This window comes from Hemicordylus capensis, chromosome 3 (assembly GCF_027244095.1).
Source record: "Hemicordylus capensis ecotype Gifberg chromosome 3, rHemCap1.1.pri, whole genome shotgun sequence".
Taxonomy (NCBI): domain Eukaryota; kingdom Metazoa; phylum Chordata; class Lepidosauria; order Squamata; family Cordylidae; genus Hemicordylus; species Hemicordylus capensis.
In genome coordinates, this window is record NC_069659.1 from 147,480,262 (window position 1) to 147,500,834 (window position 20,573).

Here is a 20,573-nt window from a genome sequence, read left to right on the forward strand (position 1 = left end):
TTGCCACAGCTGCTTGCAGCTGCGATCCAGAAAAACGGGGTTAAGGGAGCACTTGCTCCCTTAACCTCATTTTCAAGGGAGGTTCCATAGGTGAGTTTGCCATTGTGGTGCCGCTGGGATTGGACCCGATACCTGCGGTTCACACGTGTGTGCAAAACTGGGCTGGTCTCTCTTAACTTGGTGATGGGTACACCTTAGAGAAATATATCCATAGATATAGATATAAGGATAGTGGGCAGGGGTCTGTGAAGAGAGGGGTCATGAAGGAGGAAAGAGCCCCCTCAGGAGAAGGAGGCTGCCACTGTGTAAATTAGATGAAGAAACAAAATGTACAAGATCTGTTAACTCAGGAAGGAAGAGAGAGAGAGAGACAGAGAAAAAGAAGTGAGGGGAAAAGAGAAAGAAAAAAGGGAGAGGGACAGGATGGGACGGGATGGGACCCATCAGCAGCTAGAGGGGAATGAGTGCCATTGTGGTTGCAGCAGTGGCAGTGAGGAAGAGCCTGGTCAACCATCACCACTGCTTGGAGCTACAGAGGCCATTGGTGGAGGGAGGCAGGCAGGCGAGGGATGGCCCTGAGCCTGTCATTGTCCTGAGGGGAACAAGCAGCCATGGCAGTGGCAGCAGTGAGGAAGGGCCCGGCCAATTGCTGCTGCTACTCCTGCAGGAAGGAGCAGGAGTGGGGTTCTGGTGAGGGTGGGGAGGTCTCTGGGGTTAAGGGACAGCGGCTTGGCCATTCGGCTCCAGCAGTGCTGCAGCCGTGACCAAGAGGGGTGAGGGGGATGGAGTAAAAGGATGGAGGAGCAACCAAGGGGGGGTGAGGGTCTGAGGGGGATGGAGGCAATGGGATGGAAGAGGAGGAGCAGGAGCGCAGCTCTGGTAAGGGTGGAGAGAACTGATGTGAAGGGGCTGTTACGCGGGGTGAGGGGAGCAATCAAGTATTAGTGTGCAGATTCTCTGCACGGGTTAAGCTAGTCAGCAATATTATTGTTACCTTTCTTTCGGGCAGAGCTCCTGTGCCACTTAAAAGCTATGAAACAGGAAGAAATTATAAAGGTAAAGCTTACCTCATCACTGCACCTCCATTCTGGCAAAATTGCTGAGTTTCTGCATCTCGTGCAGCTCTTAAGGACAAAAGGAATCTGCCAGAAAATAAAACGGCAATGAAACTTCCCACTATGAGCATTTGTCTATTCTTGCAATGCAGACATAAACAGAAAGACTATTGCTACAATTGAACAAACAAAAAGTATCTGAAGCACAAAAACTTTTTTGCAAAATGAAAACTAATTATAGGTGTGACAAGTGAAGAAGTCAGATCACACTATAATACAGAGACAGCATTTCCTCTGTTATAAAGACTATTAAAAGCAGACACCTTCCATTTCATGCCTGATGCTAAATAGTCCTTCAAGCTCTACTGCATTGTAGAAGAACTTGTGTAATGAGGCAGGACGGCAGAGCAAGACAGAAACCAGTCCTGCATATTTTCTTGGCTTCCGCGATTTGTACAACAGCATGAAACTTTAATTTCATTCATGTTTTCTTAGCTTTTATTGACCTCTCAGCTATCCTCCTCTCCAATTTGTTTAGCCTATCTTTTAGATCATATAATGGTTAGTTTAGATTTTCAATTAGGTCCTCAAATAAATATATATACATATGTATTGTTTGTCATGGGAATTATTTGCGTCTCATCAACGTCTCAGGGGGCAGGGTTATCAAGCAGCAGCCTCTGAGGCTATTCTCATGACCTCCCAGAACTGGGCTAAGGGAGCCTAGCCCGTTTCTAGGAGGTTGTGTGCTGCAATGGGAACCACACAGCTCCTGGCAGCAAATCTCTCTCAACACACTCCCCCTGATCGTGAGTCACCACAGCATGGCTCCACGCCGTGGCAACTCATGAAGAGACCCTGACTGGGAGGCTCCAACAAGCCTCCCGGCATGTAGGGTCTCCCTACAATGCCCTGCACACTTGTGCGGAGCATTCTGGGACTTCCAGTGGCCAGGTGGCCCCCACTTCCCACCACCCTAACAACTGGCTCTGTGATGGAGCCGGTTATTGTGTCAGCAGCCGATCTGGCTGCCCAGGGTTAGTGGCATAATTGTCTGCAGGGAGAGCAGGCCTAGCCCCTGCCAAACCTTCCTCGGCTCTCCACACTGCCCATGTGGAGAGCCTCTCTGTCTTTTAATTCTGTTTTAATTGTATGTTTAATTGTATGTGCATGAATTCTGTTCCAAATCATCCAACAAAATGGAGGACCGTATTCATATTTTAATATTGCTTCTACTCCTACATAGCCTCACAATGAATGCTATACTTTGTGTTATCTATGTTCCCCCAATGGGAGCTGTCAATGTAGCTTTAAAGAACGATGATCTTGGTGCACAGTCATATTCAGTGTGTGAAATACTGAGTGATAAAATATGCAAAAGCTTATTCTCCGACATGAATGGTGGTGTTTGTTATATATTTTGCTTTCCCTTTCTTTATGGGCAGTAGGCAGTATTGCTCTGATCAGGGTGGTGTTCCGTGGGTGAGGACTCCTGTCATCTCCCCATTGTCATGGCTGGACCACCATATGGTTAAGGTAGCTTGCAACCACAACCCACCTCTGCAGGGCTAAAGGACCTATTAGGTAACCCCTAGAAGGATAGAATAGGATTCCAAGAAGCCTTGGAAGGGTTTAGAGCTGGCTCAGCTAGTGATTCTGCCGGGGCTCTGGTGAAAACAGGGAATAATGAATTCATTAGAGCAGTAGACAAAATAGCGCCTAAGCATCCTGTCTGACCTGCTTCAAAATAAGACCTGTGGTATTTGGAAGAACTACAGGAGCTTAAACAGCAAGGTAGATGGCGAGAAGCACAACGGCGAGAAGCACAAGTGGAGATCCAACAGATCACAACACAGAGTAGGGATGTGCATGAATCATTTTGGCGGGGCAAGGAGGTGTACTTTTAAGCACAAGCTGGTCCTCATCTGCTTCTCAACCACCCCACCACATTTCCTAGTGTGCTACTGCGCCACTCAGAAGTCTGTATGTGGCTGTGTCTATGTGTGTCCCGCGCAGCATAGCCGCAGGATGCACATGGCCAACACACATGCATCATAGCCATATGCATCCCACTGCTGTGCACAGGCTGCTGGGTGCAGTGCCGCAACTGTACACTGACTTCGGAACAGTTTAGCAGCGCACCAGGAAATGTGGTGTGGTGGCGGAGGAGCATGTAGGGCCCAGAGAAGATAAGGGCAGAGGAGCAAGTAAGGCTCATCTTTACTCATGCTTAAAGGTACTGCTCCTACCATGCTGAAAAGATTCGGCAGGCCGCAATGAATCAATTCATGCACATTCCTAACAGAGTACATTTGAAGTTCTATGCTCCAGCAGTGCAGGTGGCAAAGAAGTGTTTTTTTCCTGCCCGTGTTGCTTCTGCAAATTCACAACCAACTGAGTTGTCTAGGGTTGTGAGAAGGATAGTATGTGCCCCCTTCCCCTTGAATTTGAATTTGGAAACATCAGACATGCTGTGTGACATCTTCAATTATTTTTTGCGGATAAAATCTCTCGTATCTGGGCCGATCTTGATTCCACAGCTACTACAGAGTCTGCCCTGGAGGTGTCCAGCAATTCCTCTTATAGGATTAGATTGGATCACTTTCAGTTTGTGACTCCTGAGGATGTGGACAAACTGCTTCAGACTGTATGTCCTACAACTTGTTATTTTGACCTTTGTCCAACGGCTTATTTCATCTAGTAATCATATTATCAGAGAGGGTCTGGTAGATATAAATGCTTCTCTGAGGGGGGCAGGATGTCTCCTTGCCTTAAGGAGGCTATTACTAGATCTTTTTTGAAGAAACCTGCATTGGCGCTCTCAGACTTAGCTAATGACAGACCTGTTTCCAATTTTCCATGGTTGGGCAAGGTGATTGAATGGTGGTGGCCTCTCAACTCCAGGAAGTTTTGGATGATACAAATTATCTGGATTAATTTCAAACTGGCTTTCGAGTGGGCAGGCTGAGACTGCCTTGGTCAGCCTGATAGGTGATTTCCAATTGCTGTGACTCTGAAGATCCTTTTGGATCTCTTGGCAGCTTCTGGTACCATTGACCATGGTATCCTTATGGGTCGCCTGAGGGAGGTGGGTTTGGGTGGCACTGTTTTACAGTGGTTCCATTCCTACCTCTCTGGTAGATTTCAGGGTGTCACTTGGAGACTATTGCTTAGCAAACAACAGAGTAGAGTTCCACAAGGCACCATCTTGTCTCCAACATTCTTTAACATCTACATGAAACCACTGGGAAAGATCATCAGGAAGTTTGGTGCAAGGTGTTATCAATATGCTGATGTCACCCAGATCTATGTCTCCGTATTGACCTAATCAGGAAATGGCATAATCTCCTTAAATGCCTGCCTGGAGGAGGTAATGGGCTGGATGAGGGACAACAAACCAAGTTGAATCCAAATAAGATGGAGGTACTGACTGTGGGGGGGTCGGGACCAGTGGTCCCTCTAATTGTTTCCATCTCTGTGAGGAATGAGTTTTGTTCTGGGCAGCAGTATCAAGGCACTGTGTGTGCACATGCATTCAGACTGGGGCCTGCCTAATTAAACCTGAGTGAGATCAAAAATTAACTTAGCGGACATCAGAAAACTTGTGAGCATGCACACGTATGTGTGCCTTAGAGGGAACAGTGGTTGGGACCCAAGAGATGGTTTAGTTCTGCCTGTTCTGGATGGGGTTACACTCCCCCTGAAAGATCAGGTGTGCAGCTTCGGAGTTCTCATGGATTCCAAACTCTCTCTGGTTTCTCAGGATGAGGCAGTGGCCAGGAACCCATTTTAACTGCTTTGGTGGATATGTCAGTTCCACCCATTTCTGGAGGTAAATGGCCTTAAAACAGTGGTGCACATGCCGGTAACCTCCAGGCTTAATTACTGTAATACTCTCTGTGTGGGGCTGCCTTTGTACATAGTCTGGAAATTACGGTTGGTGGAGAATCGTACCAATCTGGGAAGAGCAGAAGGTTCCAAGTTCCCTCCCTGGCATCTCCAAGATAGGGCTTAGAGAGACTCTTCCTGCAACCTTGGAGAAGCTGCTATCAGTCTGGGTAGATAATACTGAGCTAGATGGACCAATGGTCTGACTCAGTATATGGCAGCTTCCTATGTTCTTAATGTAGCAGCCAGACTGTGGTATTTATCCACATATCAGTGATAGATAGATAGATAGATAGATAGGAGGAAGTTCAGCTTTTAAAGGGTCAGTTCCTGCAAAGAAAAGCAGCTTCTGGAAAGTCTGAGTTATGTGGTGAGTCTGAGCCAGTGTAGTATAGTGGATAACATATTGGGTCTGATGTGAAAGACCTTGGCTTAGTTTTCTAGTCAGCTGTTGAGATTACTGTGTCTTTGGAGAGTTACCATCTCTTCCACCTCCCCTTCCTCACAGGCTTTATGTGAAAACAGGATTTACAAAATAAGAAATGTAAATTACTTTGATCAAGGAAAGATATAGTAAAAAGGAAAAACAATAACGTAGGGGGAAAGTGTGTATTTAAGTCTCCGCAGGAGGCTTTACACACATGGCTTTTAGTTTGAATCTCCTCCAGAAGATTTGAACTAAAAGTCCACATATTAGCTGCATTTACGCCGAAGTTGCTGCAGGCTATCAGGGACCAGTACAGACAGTACTCTGCTTTTCCCCGAATTACTGCTGTACATTCTATCTTGGTCCAAATTACGTCCGGAGTAAAAAAAATAAATCTCTATTTGCAGCAGCTTTTTTTTTTTTTTTAAACCAAGCTTTCTGGTATGCCATGGGGCTTCTCCCAAGATGTGTGGAGTGGCCATTGCCAGTAAAGGTGAAGTGTGCTGTTTAGTCAATTTTGACTCCTGGCGCCCACAGAGCCCTGTGGTTTTCTTTGGTAGAATACAGGAGGGGTTTACCATTGCCTCTTCCCTTACAGTATGAGATGATGCCTTTCAGCATCTTCCTATATTGCTGTTGCCCGATATCGTACCAGTGGAGATTTGAACCAGCAACCTTCTGCTTGTTAGTCAAGCATTTCCCTGCTGCGCCACTTAAGGTGAGTCCCATTGCCAGTAATTCATCATTTTTCAAAACTCAGTGAAGGGGAGTTTGAAAGCTGTGTTGGGTATGGTCTGCTCTGAGTGATTTGCAATTGCAACTGCTGGGTGGGGAGGTGTTTTGTGGCAGATTAGTAAAATTTTGTGGAAGAAGTCAAGAAGGGGAGGGGGAGGGAGAAATTCCTGAGTTAAGCACAAACTGCAAAATGTGGGTCTTAACATAGGCTTTACATATGCAGAATGGTGACTACAGGTTCTGATGTAACCTGAGCCCTTTGTGTCTGAGCTAATTGAAGCTTCATTTTTCTTCATGACAGAAGAAAGGAGGAGAGGTCTATCATCGGCTACTAGTAGGAGGGCTACAGGCCACCTCCAGCCTCAAAGGCAGGATGCCTCTGAGTACCAGTTGCGGGGGAGTAACAGCAGAAGAGGGCATGCCCTCAACCCCTGCCTGTAGGGTGGCATCTGGTGGGCTACTGTGTGAAACAGGATGCTGGACTTGATGGGCCTTGGGCCTAATCCAGCAGGGCTGTTCTTATGTTCTTAGAGAAAGCAATGATTTCTAGTTTAAATTTCCCTGCCTCTTAAATAGTCTGGGGGGGGTGTGGGGGGGGGGACATGAGATGATGAAGGCAGTCACTCACAAAGGCAGGGTTAGGGTTAAGTGGAAGGAAGAAACACCAATAATCTGCGCTACGCTGATGACACCACTCTGATAGCTGAGAATGCAGTTGATCTGCAAGCTCTAGTAATGAAAGTTAAGGAGCACAGTGAAAAAATGGGACTACGGCTAAGTGTAAAAAAGACTAAACTAATGACAATGGGTAGAGCAACCAGCCTCAGAATTGAAAATGAAGACATTGAAGTGGTGAAGTGGCTTCTGCCTTTTAGGATCAACCGTCAACAGTAAAGGATCCAGCAGTCAAGAAATACGCCGCAGACTAGCACTTGGTAAGGTTGCAATTAAGGACTTGGAAGGGATATTTAGATGTTGTGACATGTCTATACCTACAAAGATTAGAACCTTTCGGACCATGGTTTTTCCTGTGACACTCTATGGATGTGAAAGCTGGACTTTGAAGAAGCAGGACAAAAAAAGTATTGACGCTTTTTAACTTTGGTGCTGGAGAAGACTTTTGAGGATACCATGGACAGCCAGGAAAACAAACAAATGGATCATAAAATAAATCAATCCAGAATTTTCACTTGAGGCAAAAATGACCAGGCTCAGACTATCATACTTCAGACACATTATGCAAAGACTCAGCTCCCTTGAGAAGTCCATAATGCTAGGAAAATTTGAATGACCAGTAGCAAGGTGGATGACTCATTTACGACAGCACCACTGTGAGACCTTTAAAGGCCAAGTTGAAGACAGATCATCCTGGAGAGAATCTAACTATGTGGTCGCTAAGAGTCGACACCGACTTGACAGCACTTAATCAATCACTGTTTCTTCCATTACTACAATGCTATGGTGAGAAAAGTCACATCTGGGAAAACTGTTGCTTCTATGCAACCATTACAAATACAGGGCTCTTGGAGTCTGAACTAAGTAATCTTAAGGAAGCCACGAGGCTTCTTCAACAGTCAGTGGAGGGAGATTAATTTCACAAACTGCTTTAAACAAAGTAGATACACTCAATTTTTCAGGACATGAACTGTTGCCACAGATGCAGGAAGCAAGAATAGGAGAGACCATGATGCATCAGACTTGACTTTACCTCTCTCCCTCCACATGTGGTAGAGTTTTGCCTGCTAAGAAGTATAACTTTCGCAGCTGCTGAGGGACCCTGACTCAACCCATTCCCTATCTTCCCTTTCTTCTATCTGTACTATAGCCTGCAGACCACAGTGGCAGCTTTGTAGTATTAATTTCTGATTATTTATTTATGTTTACACTTATATCCCACTTTTCCTCCAAGAGGTCCAGAGCTGTGCACGTGGTTTGCCTTTATCCTCATAACAACCTTGTGAGGTAGGTTAGGATGAGAGATAAGTGACGAGCCCAGAGGCACCTAGTGAATTTCATGACTAAACAGGGATTTGAACTTGGGACTCCCTGGTTCTAGTTCATCCAACAGTAACCATTACACAATGCTTGTTATGTATGTAACAACAAAGCTTTTATTATTGGGCTGGTGTGGACAATACCATCCCTGTCCACACAATTAGGAAAGGGTACATGAAAGGGCATCCATCAAGGCATCCTCTCTGGATGCCTCAAATACTGTATCACATGGGGGCTGAAAACAAGTATATGGAGTGCAACTATCTGGATCAACAGCAGCCCCATATGATAAAGAGATGTACCAGGAGGGCATCAAGACGTCTGCAGAGAATGTCCCTAGAGGCATGCTTTCAGCTCATTCCCTTTTTAATTGTGCTGGCAGGGATGATATTGTCTCGACTGGCCTATTATCATTCAGCATACAATAGAAAAATGTTTTATATTTTTGATTGCTTTTTCTTTTTATTCTCTGGCATTATTTCATGTTGTTATCTCAGGTGAACCACTCCAACAAATCTTTTAATAAGCAGATTTTAAAGGCAGTTCCAAATTATTGTCCACTTGAAAATAATGTTAAAATAAAACAAAGTTCTAGGGCTCCTGTGCTTCTAAAAGTTTGTATACTTTAGAAATTGTATGTAAAGATGAGAAAGGTATTTTCAAATTATTTCATTTTTTGTAAATGTTCAGCATTTGGAAAGCACTTGGAATTACCTATTAGAAAATAACTGCAAAAGAAGCTAGAGAAGATAAAATGCTTTGATTTTACCAAGTGACTTTATTATTTCATACAGCCTGGCTTATTCACTCTCCCCTCCACCAAGTGTTTTCAGGAGAGGACAATACATTCTTTGAGGGTATTCACAGGACCGTTCAGGAGGGTGGGCAGGCAAGCAGGCAGGGAGGATGGCTGCAAAATCTTACCTTTCCCCCAGATGATCCCTTGTACATTGCTGGAAACATGGAATGTGCTCCCAGACAAGCAGTGCTGCACCAAGCAGGCTGGGACATCTGGAGGTCGGGGCGCCAGGCAGCACGGAGCTCCAGAGGCTGGGACGTCCCAGCCTCTGGATAATCCACAATGCACCACATGCTGAGCACAGTGCATTGGGGGATTCCCACAAGGGACAGGCACCCTAGGAGATCATCCTTGTGTCTCCTCAGGCTGTATGCAGATGTGCAGCCCGAGATGTGCAGCCCGAGATGTGCAGCCCGTGCAGATGTGCAGCCTGAGGAGACACATGGCCATGGAGCCTGAGTTAAGGGAGTGAGCTGGTGTAAAAGGTTGATGCACTGGAACTCCATCTCCAACATCCTGCACCCTTCTAAAGCAATGTTTTTATCCTCACAACAGCCCTGTTACATAGGTTGGGCTGAGAGATAACTTGCTCCCTCAACCCTGACTAGAAGCCAGGCTAAAAAGCAAGGTGAGGCATGCTGCCCCACTGGAATCAGGCTCAATCCTGGCAGTTCTCATGTGCAGCCTAACCCAGGTTGGACTTCCCTAACCTAAGTTAGGCTGCATGTGAGAACAGCCTCTGTATCGTCCAAATCCCCAAAGACTGAAGAAGTAAGTCTCAGTACACAATGGTATTTTCCAAGGATGGCTATAAAGAACATTTGTTCACTTCTGACTTCCACACTGTTTTAGTCCTTGCTTGATTTGCATAAACAGATTATAAAAAATAAATGAGTTAAGACAAATTGCTCAGCCAGCCTGTCTCCACCACAGGATTATTTTTGTTGAACAAGGACTTGATGATCTTTGGCTATATTTAGGGCATGCTTTTGTTTTTTAACAGTTTGTTGTTGTTTTTTAATGAACATCAAGATACTTTTACTTTAATCATCAAGCTACTGCTATTTAATCTGGTATTCTAACAAGAGTTGACATAAACAAGAAGGCTAATCTTTTCAATACATGTTGGCACGACTAGCCCTACAGAAAACTGGTAGAAAGGTTCAGAAAGGGTGAAAGGACTAAGATGCGAAATCACGGAGCAAGAGGTAAGGACAACATCAACTTTAAACACAATGATTTGTAGGCTAAGCTAGATGCAATGGGGGCAGCCACATGTTGGACCCATTCACATCAGGAACAAGGGGTGGGGGCATATAAGTTTTACAATAAAAGGTGAATGTGGTGAGAGGAGTTGACTCTTATCCCCTCCCTAGAAGGTGGAGTGCTACCTGAGGGTGCTTTTTCTCCAAAGCTGGAAGTGAATCAGGCTGGAGAGAAATATGAGAAGTCTCAGGTTCACATCCTAGCTCAGCTATGAAGCTCACTAGATGGCCTTGGGCAAACTGAAATCTGGAATTCCAGTGCATTGACCTTTTGCACCAACTATCCTAATCACCACTAGGGGCATTGGGAGTAGAGAGAGTGAGTAAGGGTCTCCTTAACTGTTCTACCTGTCTCTACTCTATGATCCCTGATCGGACTCTTCCGCACTTCCTGTGCTGAGTCACAATCTGTCCTTTCCTTCTAGAGAGAAGATGGAAACATCTCTCTCCCTCATTACCTATTCATTATGTAGTCCTTTAGATTAGGTTTAGGTCTTTTCTATCCAAGTGTACTTAACCAATAAATACTTGGTATTTAGTTCTGCAGGGAACTCCATGTGTTTTCTCTAAATAGCTGCAACAACTAAACCATCCTCTGCTACCTACTCTGTAACTGGAGTGTGCGCTCATTCCTTAGTGCTCTGCTGTTTTACCTCTGGGGGTAAAAATTAACAACCCCCAACACAGGATACAGATGTCATAAATGAATAAGTATACCAAAGTAGTGTCATTGTTGCTGCTGCTGCTCTTACTTATGCGGCTAGTAATCCATTGATAAATGTTGCTTAGAAATCTTCCTGCATATGCATCTCTTACTACATGATTCCTGACTGTGTGATTTCTGTGAGTTAAAGGAGAACCAAAGCCATATGTATCCTATGAACATATGACGTATTGTTCCCTTTAGACCATGTTCCCTGTACACCATGATTGTCTACTCTTCCTGACAGCAGCTCTCCATGGCCCCAGGTAGAGTCTCTCCCTACTCTTCTACCTGGAGGTCCCAGGAGTTGAATGAATCCGAGACTTTTTGCATGCCAAAAATGTGCTCTCCCACTGAGCTAGGCTTCTTTCCCTTTCATGAAAAGTGGGGCACATTATGACCAATTTTGTCATTCCTACAGGGGCTGCTGCTAATTGCTCCCATTTTGCTGAGATATCCAGAGGTTAGGAAGAGGAGAAAGAGTGGCAGAATGCCAGGGCTACAGTGCTTTGGGTAAATAATGCCAGCAAAGGAAATCTGTTATACTTTAGCAGAACAGGTTTTGTCATTATTGTAAGTTTTAAATTTAAACAATCCAGTAAGATGTGCAATGAAGCCATCTGTTTGATGATAGTGAAGATAAGCTTTTTAAAATTAGTGTGTTTGCCCTCATATCTCTTTGCCTGCCCTTGCAAGTGAATTGATAAAACCCTGGCAAATGCCCCTATAAAATTAGAAAAGGGAGGGTGAAGGAGCACCCTGGCATTGCACATACTTGGTGCAGCCTTCCTTGTTTTTACAGCATTCTCATTTCATTTCTGCACAGCATGCTGGTAGAGCTTACAAGGTGTGTTTTTCCCCACCTGAGAAACAACCCAGAGAGAAAACTGGATATTGCCCTGCAGGAGAGTTCTTTTAAAACAAGGGACAGCTGGGCTTGGGGTTGTTGCACCTCCTTGGGCTGTTTGTCCCAGTTTTGAGAGAGGTTGCCAGAGATTGTGATTCTCCTAAGAGATGAAATGCAAATTTTCGTGTCATCTGAACTGATACCAAGAGAAAAGGGCTAATTCAAGTGTTGAGCCATTAGTACTGCACGTTTTGTTGCTTCTGAATGTTTGAAGGGGGTGGTATAAATTATTTATTATTTTATTTATTTAAAATATCCATACCCTGGCCCTCCAGTATAGTATTGCTTGGGGCAGTTCAGAACATTAATAAAACAGATACAATGTAAAATAAGACTTAATAAAGTTAAACGTTAAGTTAAAATAACAGGCTAAAACCACATTTAAAATTACACTAAAAAAGCTTCAAATTAAAAGTTCTTTAAAAAGCTAAAAACTGAGAACTATACAAACTAAAGAACTTACCAGATATAAACAGTGGATAACATTTAAAATCCTCTTTTAAAAGATATGTTTTTAACTGGTTTAAGAAAAAACACTGAGGGAATCAGTACAAGACAAAGCATGTCTGTAATTGTTGCTTTTATAAATCTGAATGCAGATAATTGGGAAAAATTGCTTCTTAAGTGTGTATTGCCATGGTCTAGGCACTGTATAAGAAAATTGTGTGGGTGGGTGGGTGGGGTAGTTATTGTCATTGCTATTGTTATTAATGACTGACATGTGCAGCATACCATGGACTGTTTTGTACCACTCACTGCTGCAGGCACCTAAAACAATGGAAGCAAATTTGCACAAGATCACTCCTGTACTAATTCGTAAAATCACACAATCATACTTGCACAATGCTATAGTCATTTTACATATTAGCAAGAGTCAAGAGAATCCTCTTGTGCAACAGCACTGGCATTGTTTTAGATGCCTGCAGCAGCACAGGTGGTGCAGAACAGCCTATGGTATGCTCGGTATCATGTCAGTCTATTATTATTATTATTATTATTTTATTTTATTTTAATGGAAGTGAATACATCAGGAGAGTTAGAAAAATTCTAAAGTCCAAACTCAATGGTGGGAACACCATACAAGCCATAAACACCTGGGCTATACCCATCATTAGATACACTGCAGGAATAATAGACTGGACCCAGGCAGAGCTAGAGATGCTAGATCATAAGACCAGGAAAATAATGACCATCAATCATGCTCTGCACCCCCACAGTGATGTAGATAGGCTATACCTCCCTCGCAGCTCAGGTGGAAGAGGAATGCTTGCAAGTCCATCAAACAGTAGAGGAGGAGCAAAGAGGCCTTGAAGAATATATCAAGGACAGTGAAGAAGATACACTTAAAATGGTTAATAACGAGAAAATATTCAACACCAATGAAACAAAGCAGGCCTACAAGAAGGAACAAGTCAAGAACCGAGCAGAAAAATGGAAAAATAAGCCACTACATGGTCAATATTTGCACAATATAAGTGGAAAATCAAACATCACCAAGACCTGGCAATGGCTTAAGAATGGAACTTGAAGAAAGAAACAGAGGGTTTAATACTGGCTGCACAAGAACAGGCACTAAGAACAAATGCAATAAGAGCCAAAGTCGAAAAATCCACAACAAACAGCAAGTGCCACCTTTGTAAAGAAGCAGATGAAACAGTGGACCACCTAATCAGCTGTTGTAAAAAGATCGCGCAGACTGACTACAAACAAAGGCATGACAAGGTAGCAGGGATGATACACTGGAACATCTGCAAAAAATACAAGCTACCTGTAGCCAAAAATTGGTGGGACCATAAAATTGAAAAGGTTGTAGAAAATGAAGATGCAAAAATATTATGAGACTTTCGACTACAAACAGACAAACATCTGCCACACAATACACCAGATATAACTGTAGTTGAGAAGAAAGAAAATCAAGTCAAAATAATCGACATAGCAATACCAGGGGATAACAGAATAGAAGAAAAAGAAATAGAAAAAAATCATAAAAATCAAAGATCTACAAATTGAAATTGAAAGGCTGTGGCAGAAGAAGACCAAAATAATCCCAGTAGTAATTGGCGCCCTGGGTGCAGTTCCAAAAGACCTTGAAAAGCACCTCAACACCATAGGGACCACAGAAATCACCATCAGTCAATTACAAAAAGCAACTTTACTGGGAACAGCCTATATTCTGCGATGATATCTATAATAATAACAGCAACAACACTGATAATAAAATTCAGCCATCCCAGGTGCTAGGGAAGGACTCGATGTCTGGATAAAACAAACCAGTCAATCGCACCTGTCTGACTGTGTAAACAACAACAGCAGCAGCAGCAACAACAATAATTCCTATACTGCTTTTAAGCAGAAACATTCTCAAATGAGTGTTCATAGCAAAAGTATAAGAAAATAGTTCTCTGTCCCCATAGGGTTCGCAGTCTAAACTCTCTCACACACACACCATTGGCTGCCATCCTGACTAAATTACTCAACAGAAGTCCTATTCAAATTAAGGAGTTTAGAGTAACCACTGAGTAGCTTAGACTGGATATCAGCCACTATGCTGGGTTTAATTGGGACAGTCACTCTTACCCTGTGAATGTAAGAGAGCCATGACTGTAAAAAAGTACATCTTGCCCAGTTAGCAGACATAGACTCTGATGGCCTAAGATACAACATTTCTAGCAGATGGATAATATGGAGAATGTGTGCCAGCTTCTCTTCTGAACATTATTACTAAAAAAGAAAGAAATCTATTAGCTTGACTCTGATATTTTATTAACCTGGCAGTAGCACTATTATTAGGCAATGGAGGAAAATATGTTGAAAGCAAGGCTTCAATTTTGCATGTGTGGGATGACGTTTTGATGCAAAACCACAAGTCAAGGCTCATACTTCACTTTGAAAAAAGGAGAATATAATGTTATAATGTATAACAATAAGTATAGAAGTTGTGCCAGGAACTCTATTCTTCTTGCAATGAATGTTGATTTACATCATGTCTTGCTGAGCCTTAGCTTCCATTTTCCAGACAATATTTCATTTTTTGTTCTAAGGATGAAACTGACAACATTAGAGGATGACTAGAGGAACAAAACAATATGGAGATCAAAATCTAAATGTACAGGGAATTCTGTAGCTGGACAAAGAAGGAAGCTAAGAATATGCCATCCAGACTTAGTAGCTGACATCCAGACTAAATTACATAATAGTAGTTCTATTGAAATCAATGGGACAAGTTATGACTAAATTTTCCCATTTGTTTCAATAGGACTGCTCAGTGGCTATCAGCCATTGCTTGCACAGATGGGATTTGTCTAAAAATGTCCACCAGTTCCAGTCCTCTGAGCATCTAGATAACACAAGACAATTTGGTTTCTGTTGACACTACACATGATGTATTATATAAAATTAATCTCTGGTTTTAGACACCTATAAAGATGACCAGATTTTTCTTTGCTACTGTTTTGTTCTACAAGGGACCCCTGTGTTTTGATTAATGCCAGAGACAGATGTGCGTAACTGCTTGCCTCTGTGTAAGGTATAATCTGGGATATGTTTCCAGTAGAAAAACCACTAATCTAATTAGTATATAAACCGCTTCTTCCTTTACCGCTATAAAGATGAAACTAGCATTCAGGCTGGACTCAACACCAGTTCCTACACCAGAAATATTATTTTATACCTTTTGGATATATATTTATTGGATTTGTTTAACATCCAACTTGATTAAGACTTGTCTGCAAACCAAACATTTTTATATTACATTGTAAATCTTGGCTGATCCTATTAAAGGAATTGTTTGTGATCCGTATTTAGGTTTTCTCAGTATCTTCCCCCTCCCCCAAGTGACAAAAAGGGGAAAGCTTTAATCTGCTATGCATATATATAGGAAGTTGCATTTTGGGATCATTTTAATAACAGATGCCATTTAGCACAGATCCTTACAAGACTGCAAGCAGCAAATGCAAGGTATTATGTGTACATTTCCAGACTTTCTTCCAGTTTTTGAGCTGATAACTGGTGTAACAGTGTCCACTGCTGGCAAATCAGGTAATTGCACTACACATTATAGAACAAGGTGGTCAGGTTTTGTAATGAGTAAAAAAACGGGAGCCTTTTTATATTAGAGTTGGTAGATTCTTATGTTAAAAAGATAATTCTTCTTGGAGTATTCCAGTTACCTTTTTTGCTAATAATAATACAAGTAGATGATTGAATTAGTGACCTGTAGCAGTGTAATAACTCTAGCTTTGTACTGCCTGGTTTAAGATGCCTTCCCTAAAGGTTCTTTAGAGAACGAAATCATTTAGTATTATCCAGGATTAATGGTTTGCCTTGTAGCTATATCTGAAAGGCCTTACACAGATACTGGAACCTGGATATTACCTGTCAGTGCAAGGCAAGTAAGATTTGACATTCAGCTTTTTAATGAGGTTTTGTGTGGCATTTAAACTTCCCATGTATTGAAAATGTCAAAAGCCTGACTGTATAAGACTTACAAATACAAAAATAAGAATTGCCTGGCTGGATCAAACCACAGGTTCATCTAGTCTATCATGTTGCCTCCCATCAAACTAGAACTTTCTAGGAAATGTACTAGTAGGGTTATGGCCATGTAATGTTGTTTGTCCTTCTGAACAGGGAGGTGCTATTTAAATGTCATAGCTAACAGCACTAATATGCCCATGAATTTGTCTAAAACCTTTAAAATATTATCCAAGCTTTCACAAGTTAGCGATGCATTAATTGCAATGCTTCTATCCTGAGTTTACTACCAAACAATTTTACTGGATAATCACAAGCCCTGTTAATTTTGAGAGAAATATTATTTTAGTATTCATTTGTATAATAGTCATTCATCCCTTTTTCTAAATGATGAAGCCTGCATCTCCTTGATCCTACCCTCTTGATATAGACACTCCAACTCCTTGATGCTTTTTTTCCTGCATCTTCTTCAGCTGTACAATGTCTTTTTAAAAATGTGGCCGCCAGAATTGTACTGGCTATTTTACTGCAAGTAATGGTAGAAGCCTCACATCAGAAGAGATGTGCGTATGCCATGGCTACTTCTTCATGCTCACATTAATTCTTGGGAAACTAGGTTAATGCTGACTCTGGGAGAAAGTACTGCAAAATTTCCTCCCATATAGTCCTAGGCTTCCCATGTCACTGTGGTAGCACAGGAAATACTGTTCTAGCTCCCACAACACAAGAATCTGATCTAAGCTAATTTTTTATTAGTTTACTGCTATGGTTCCAAGATCTTGTTCTTGGATGGTTTTATAGTCAATATACATTTCATCAGCATATATATGAAATTATTGCTGGACTGGACTAATATTGCTGGACAGTTATAATCATGGCTTGGAAATAATGGACCATTGCACAAGTAGGGAGGCAGTTCTGCTCACTCAAGGTGGCCCCTCCGATTACCTCTGACACCCCTTTCTGCTGCAGCTCTTTGTGCCATATCCCATGTCATTATGCGGGATCTGCCACTCTCACAAGCCACTTTTCAGAGGGCTGTAGTACAGAGGTGCAACGATCGTGCTCTGTAAACAAAGTTCCACTCACTCGTCTCTGGATCCAAACTTATGATACAAGGTGCAATATTAGAATCTTCTGCCGTGATTATAAAGAAAGAGAAAATGAACTGAAGGTAACAGGCACTGGACACTGTATAGTCAATGTAGGTGTTATACCAGATTATATTAGGAAGTGGTATGAGGTTCAAATGATATATCAGCCTACCACAGAATCTTAGTATAATAGAATTTTAGAGCTTGGAGGAACCTTGGAAGGCTTCTAATCCAACACCTTACTCAGAACAGACAACTACCACAGCATGACCATCAGTCCTCAGGAAACCCAGCAAAGGGAAACCAACACTATGTGATGCAGGCTATTTCAGAGCTCCAATAGTTAGATATTTTATCCTAATATGCATCCTAAATCTGCTTCCTTGCTGTTTCAGCTCACTGGTTATAATCCTGCCCTCACGAGGAACCGAGAAAAAGTCTGTTCCATGTTCTAACAGCCCTTCAGATATTTGAAGACAGCTATCCTTAGTCTTTTTCCTTTTCCATATCCTTTCACCAAGTCAACATAACGAGCTCCTTTAAATTTTTGTCACAGGACTTTGTTGCCTTCCTCTGAGCCCATTCCAGTTTATTTATATCTTTGTTAAAATGCAGTGCCCAGACCTGTACATGCTATTCCAAGTGAGGTCTGACCAGAGCTGAGTAGGGTACAACTATAGCCCTCTTCAGATGTTATCAGCGTGACCAGCACTCATACTTACTTAAGTTAGTAAGAGGGGAGAAAGTCCCATCCCACAGCTGTAAGGGGTGTGAACAAAACTAGAAAACCTGGTTTGGTTCTAACAGAACCTGACTCAAATCAAACTGGGGCCGGTTCTGTGCACACTAGAGCTGGGCCCTCTCCAGTTCGGGCCCGGCAGGGGGGAACAAATTTCTTTTCAAAACAAAACAAAACAAAACAAAATAGCATACTTGCCACCACTGCGGGACTTTGGGGGGGGATGCTGCTGCAGCTGTGGGAGTCCGCCCTTCCCCCGTTGGCCTCTTCCCAGGTTGTTTTTGGTCCCTTTGGGGCCATTTTTGGCCCATGATGGGCCTCTCAGCACTGGCGGCAGCCATTTTTGGAGGCTGCCATGCATGCACACTAGCTATCTGCATGGCTGGCTCGTGACCCTGGCCATGCAGATGGCCATGCAGATGGCCGCCGGCAGCGCAGAGAGGCCTAAAACTGGCTGAAAATGTCCTGAAACAGGCCGAAAAAAGCCCAAAAGAGGCCAAAAACAACTTGGGGGTGGGGAGCTGCAACCTCATTGAGCTTGCAGCTCACAAAATCACTGGGGAACATGCTTACAGCGCTTCCCTCTTCAGACAAACAGTGCCATAAGCATGTTTATTGAGTGGGAAGGAGTAAGTGACAGTGGGGCAGTGGGACCATTTCGCTACTTCCCCCGCTGTAATTGTGAGCACTGCTCATGCTGATAATGTCTGAAGAGGGCTTATTACTTCTTGTGATCTGGATATGATATCTCTGTTAATAAAGACTAAGATTGCATTTGCTTTTTTAAGCAGCTGCATCATAATGTTGGCTAATGTTCAACTTGTAGTCCACTAAGACATGTAAATCTTTTCACATGTTTTTCTTCCATAGTATACTTGTGCATTTCATTTTTCTTACCTAAATGCAGGACTTGTTGCTTTTTGTTGTTGAACTTCATCTTATTGATTTTGGTACCATGTTCAAGTCTGTTAGGATCATTTGAATCTTGATTCAGTCTTTGAAGGTCTTATCCCTCCACTTCCTGTTGTCTGCAATCAGATAAGGATCCCTTCTACTTCCGAATGCAAGTCAAAGATAGCTATCACTGATATAATAGAACCAGTAGGAGAGGACCAAAAGACCAGCAAGTTCAGAGTAAGGTGGCCAAATTCTGAGTACAGAAATTCTGGTTGGGTGAGGCCTGGGGTGGAGACAAAATTGGTCTCCACACAGAGAAGCAGATGAGAGAAAATCCACCATAACTGCCACTGCCACATGACCATATTGCTCTGCCACCACCTACTATGCCTCTCTTGGCTCACAGAGCCAATGTGTGGTGGTGGTGGAGCGGTGCTAAGAAGGGCCCACAAACATAGACCTGGCAGTCTCAGATGCATCAGTGTGAGCAATGTGTGCTGGAGCTGAGCTCAGCAACTTGGCACCCTAATGCACATGCACTGGCTGCACAATCAATGATGCTGTTGACTTTTAACTAACAGTGTGCATGAATTGGATTTTGCGATTTGATTCAACCTTGAATTGAATCGCAGAATCTCAAATCATTGAAGCAGCTGGCAACTGCCAGGTGATTCGATGATTAAATTTGAGTTTTTCACAGAGAGCTGGTCTACCTATTAAACCAATAGGTAAACCAGCTCTTTCCAGAATAACTATGCATATCTCCCCTAAATGCCATATCTCCCCTAAATGCCTGCTTGGAGGTGGTAATGGGCTGGATGAGGGATAACAAACCGAGGTTGAATCCAAATAAGATGGAAGTACTGACTGTGGGGGGTTATGACCCAAGAGATGGTTTCGATCTGCCTGTTTCGGATGGAGTTACACTCCCCATGAATGATCAGGTATGTAGCTTGGGAGTACTCCTGAACCCAAAGCTCTCCCTGGTTTCTCAGGTTGAGGCAGTGGCCAGGAATACTTTTAATCAGCTTCAGCTGATATGTCAGCTACATCCATTTCTAGAGGTGAATGAACTTAAAACAGTGGTACATTTGCTAGTAACCTCCAGGCTTGACTACTGTAATGCGCTCTACAATAAAAGTGAAAAGGTTAAAAAAAAATTCAAAAGTTTAAAACTTAAAAATTAAACCACAGTTGTAACAAAATAGCAGACATTTTGATGTAAGACATCATCCTCAGTGCTATACAAAGATGGCTGAGTTTTGTTCTTAAATACAACTCCACACCATGATTCAGCTAAATAACCGAAGGCAATCAACCAATCATGTGCACATATGGTGGAGGGGGGAGGGGGAAGTTATAACTCAAATATTTATTTATTTATTTATTTGATTTATATACCACCCTTCCAAAAATGGCACAGGGCGGTCATTTCAAAGACAGTCAAAAGCAGATCACCAAAAATGAATCACATTGACCCATAATCCATAATTGACCCATAATGCCTGCCACTTTGCTGGCACTTCAGTAACATCATAGGCACATTTTGCTCTCTCACACAGTTATGACTCTGTCCTTAGTTGCAACAGCTGCCAC

The 20,573-nt window shown here is 42.7% G+C and overlaps 2 protein-coding genes across 6 annotated transcripts in view; one reads left to right on the top strand and one right to left on the bottom strand.

Annotated features, from left to right (window-relative positions):
• The window catches only part of FGF14 (fibroblast growth factor 14), a 474,303-nt gene that overhangs the window by 268,298 nt on the left and 185,432 nt on the right, over positions 1-20,573 (top strand). The gene's annotated exons all lie outside the window — the stretch shown is intronic.
• The window catches only part of LOC128351695 (52 kDa repressor of the inhibitor of the protein kinase-like), a 36,591-nt gene that overhangs the window by 3,619 nt on the left and 12,399 nt on the right, over positions 1-20,573 (bottom strand). For both annotated transcript variants that reach the window (XM_053311445.1, XM_053311446.1), the window contains exons 3-4: positions 18,978-19,108; positions 1,068-1,142 (exon numbers count right to left, since the gene is read on the bottom strand). The gene's annotated coding sequence lies outside the window, so the exon portion shown is untranslated. The remainder of the gene's footprint in view (positions 1-1,067; positions 1,143-18,977; positions 19,109-20,573) is intronic.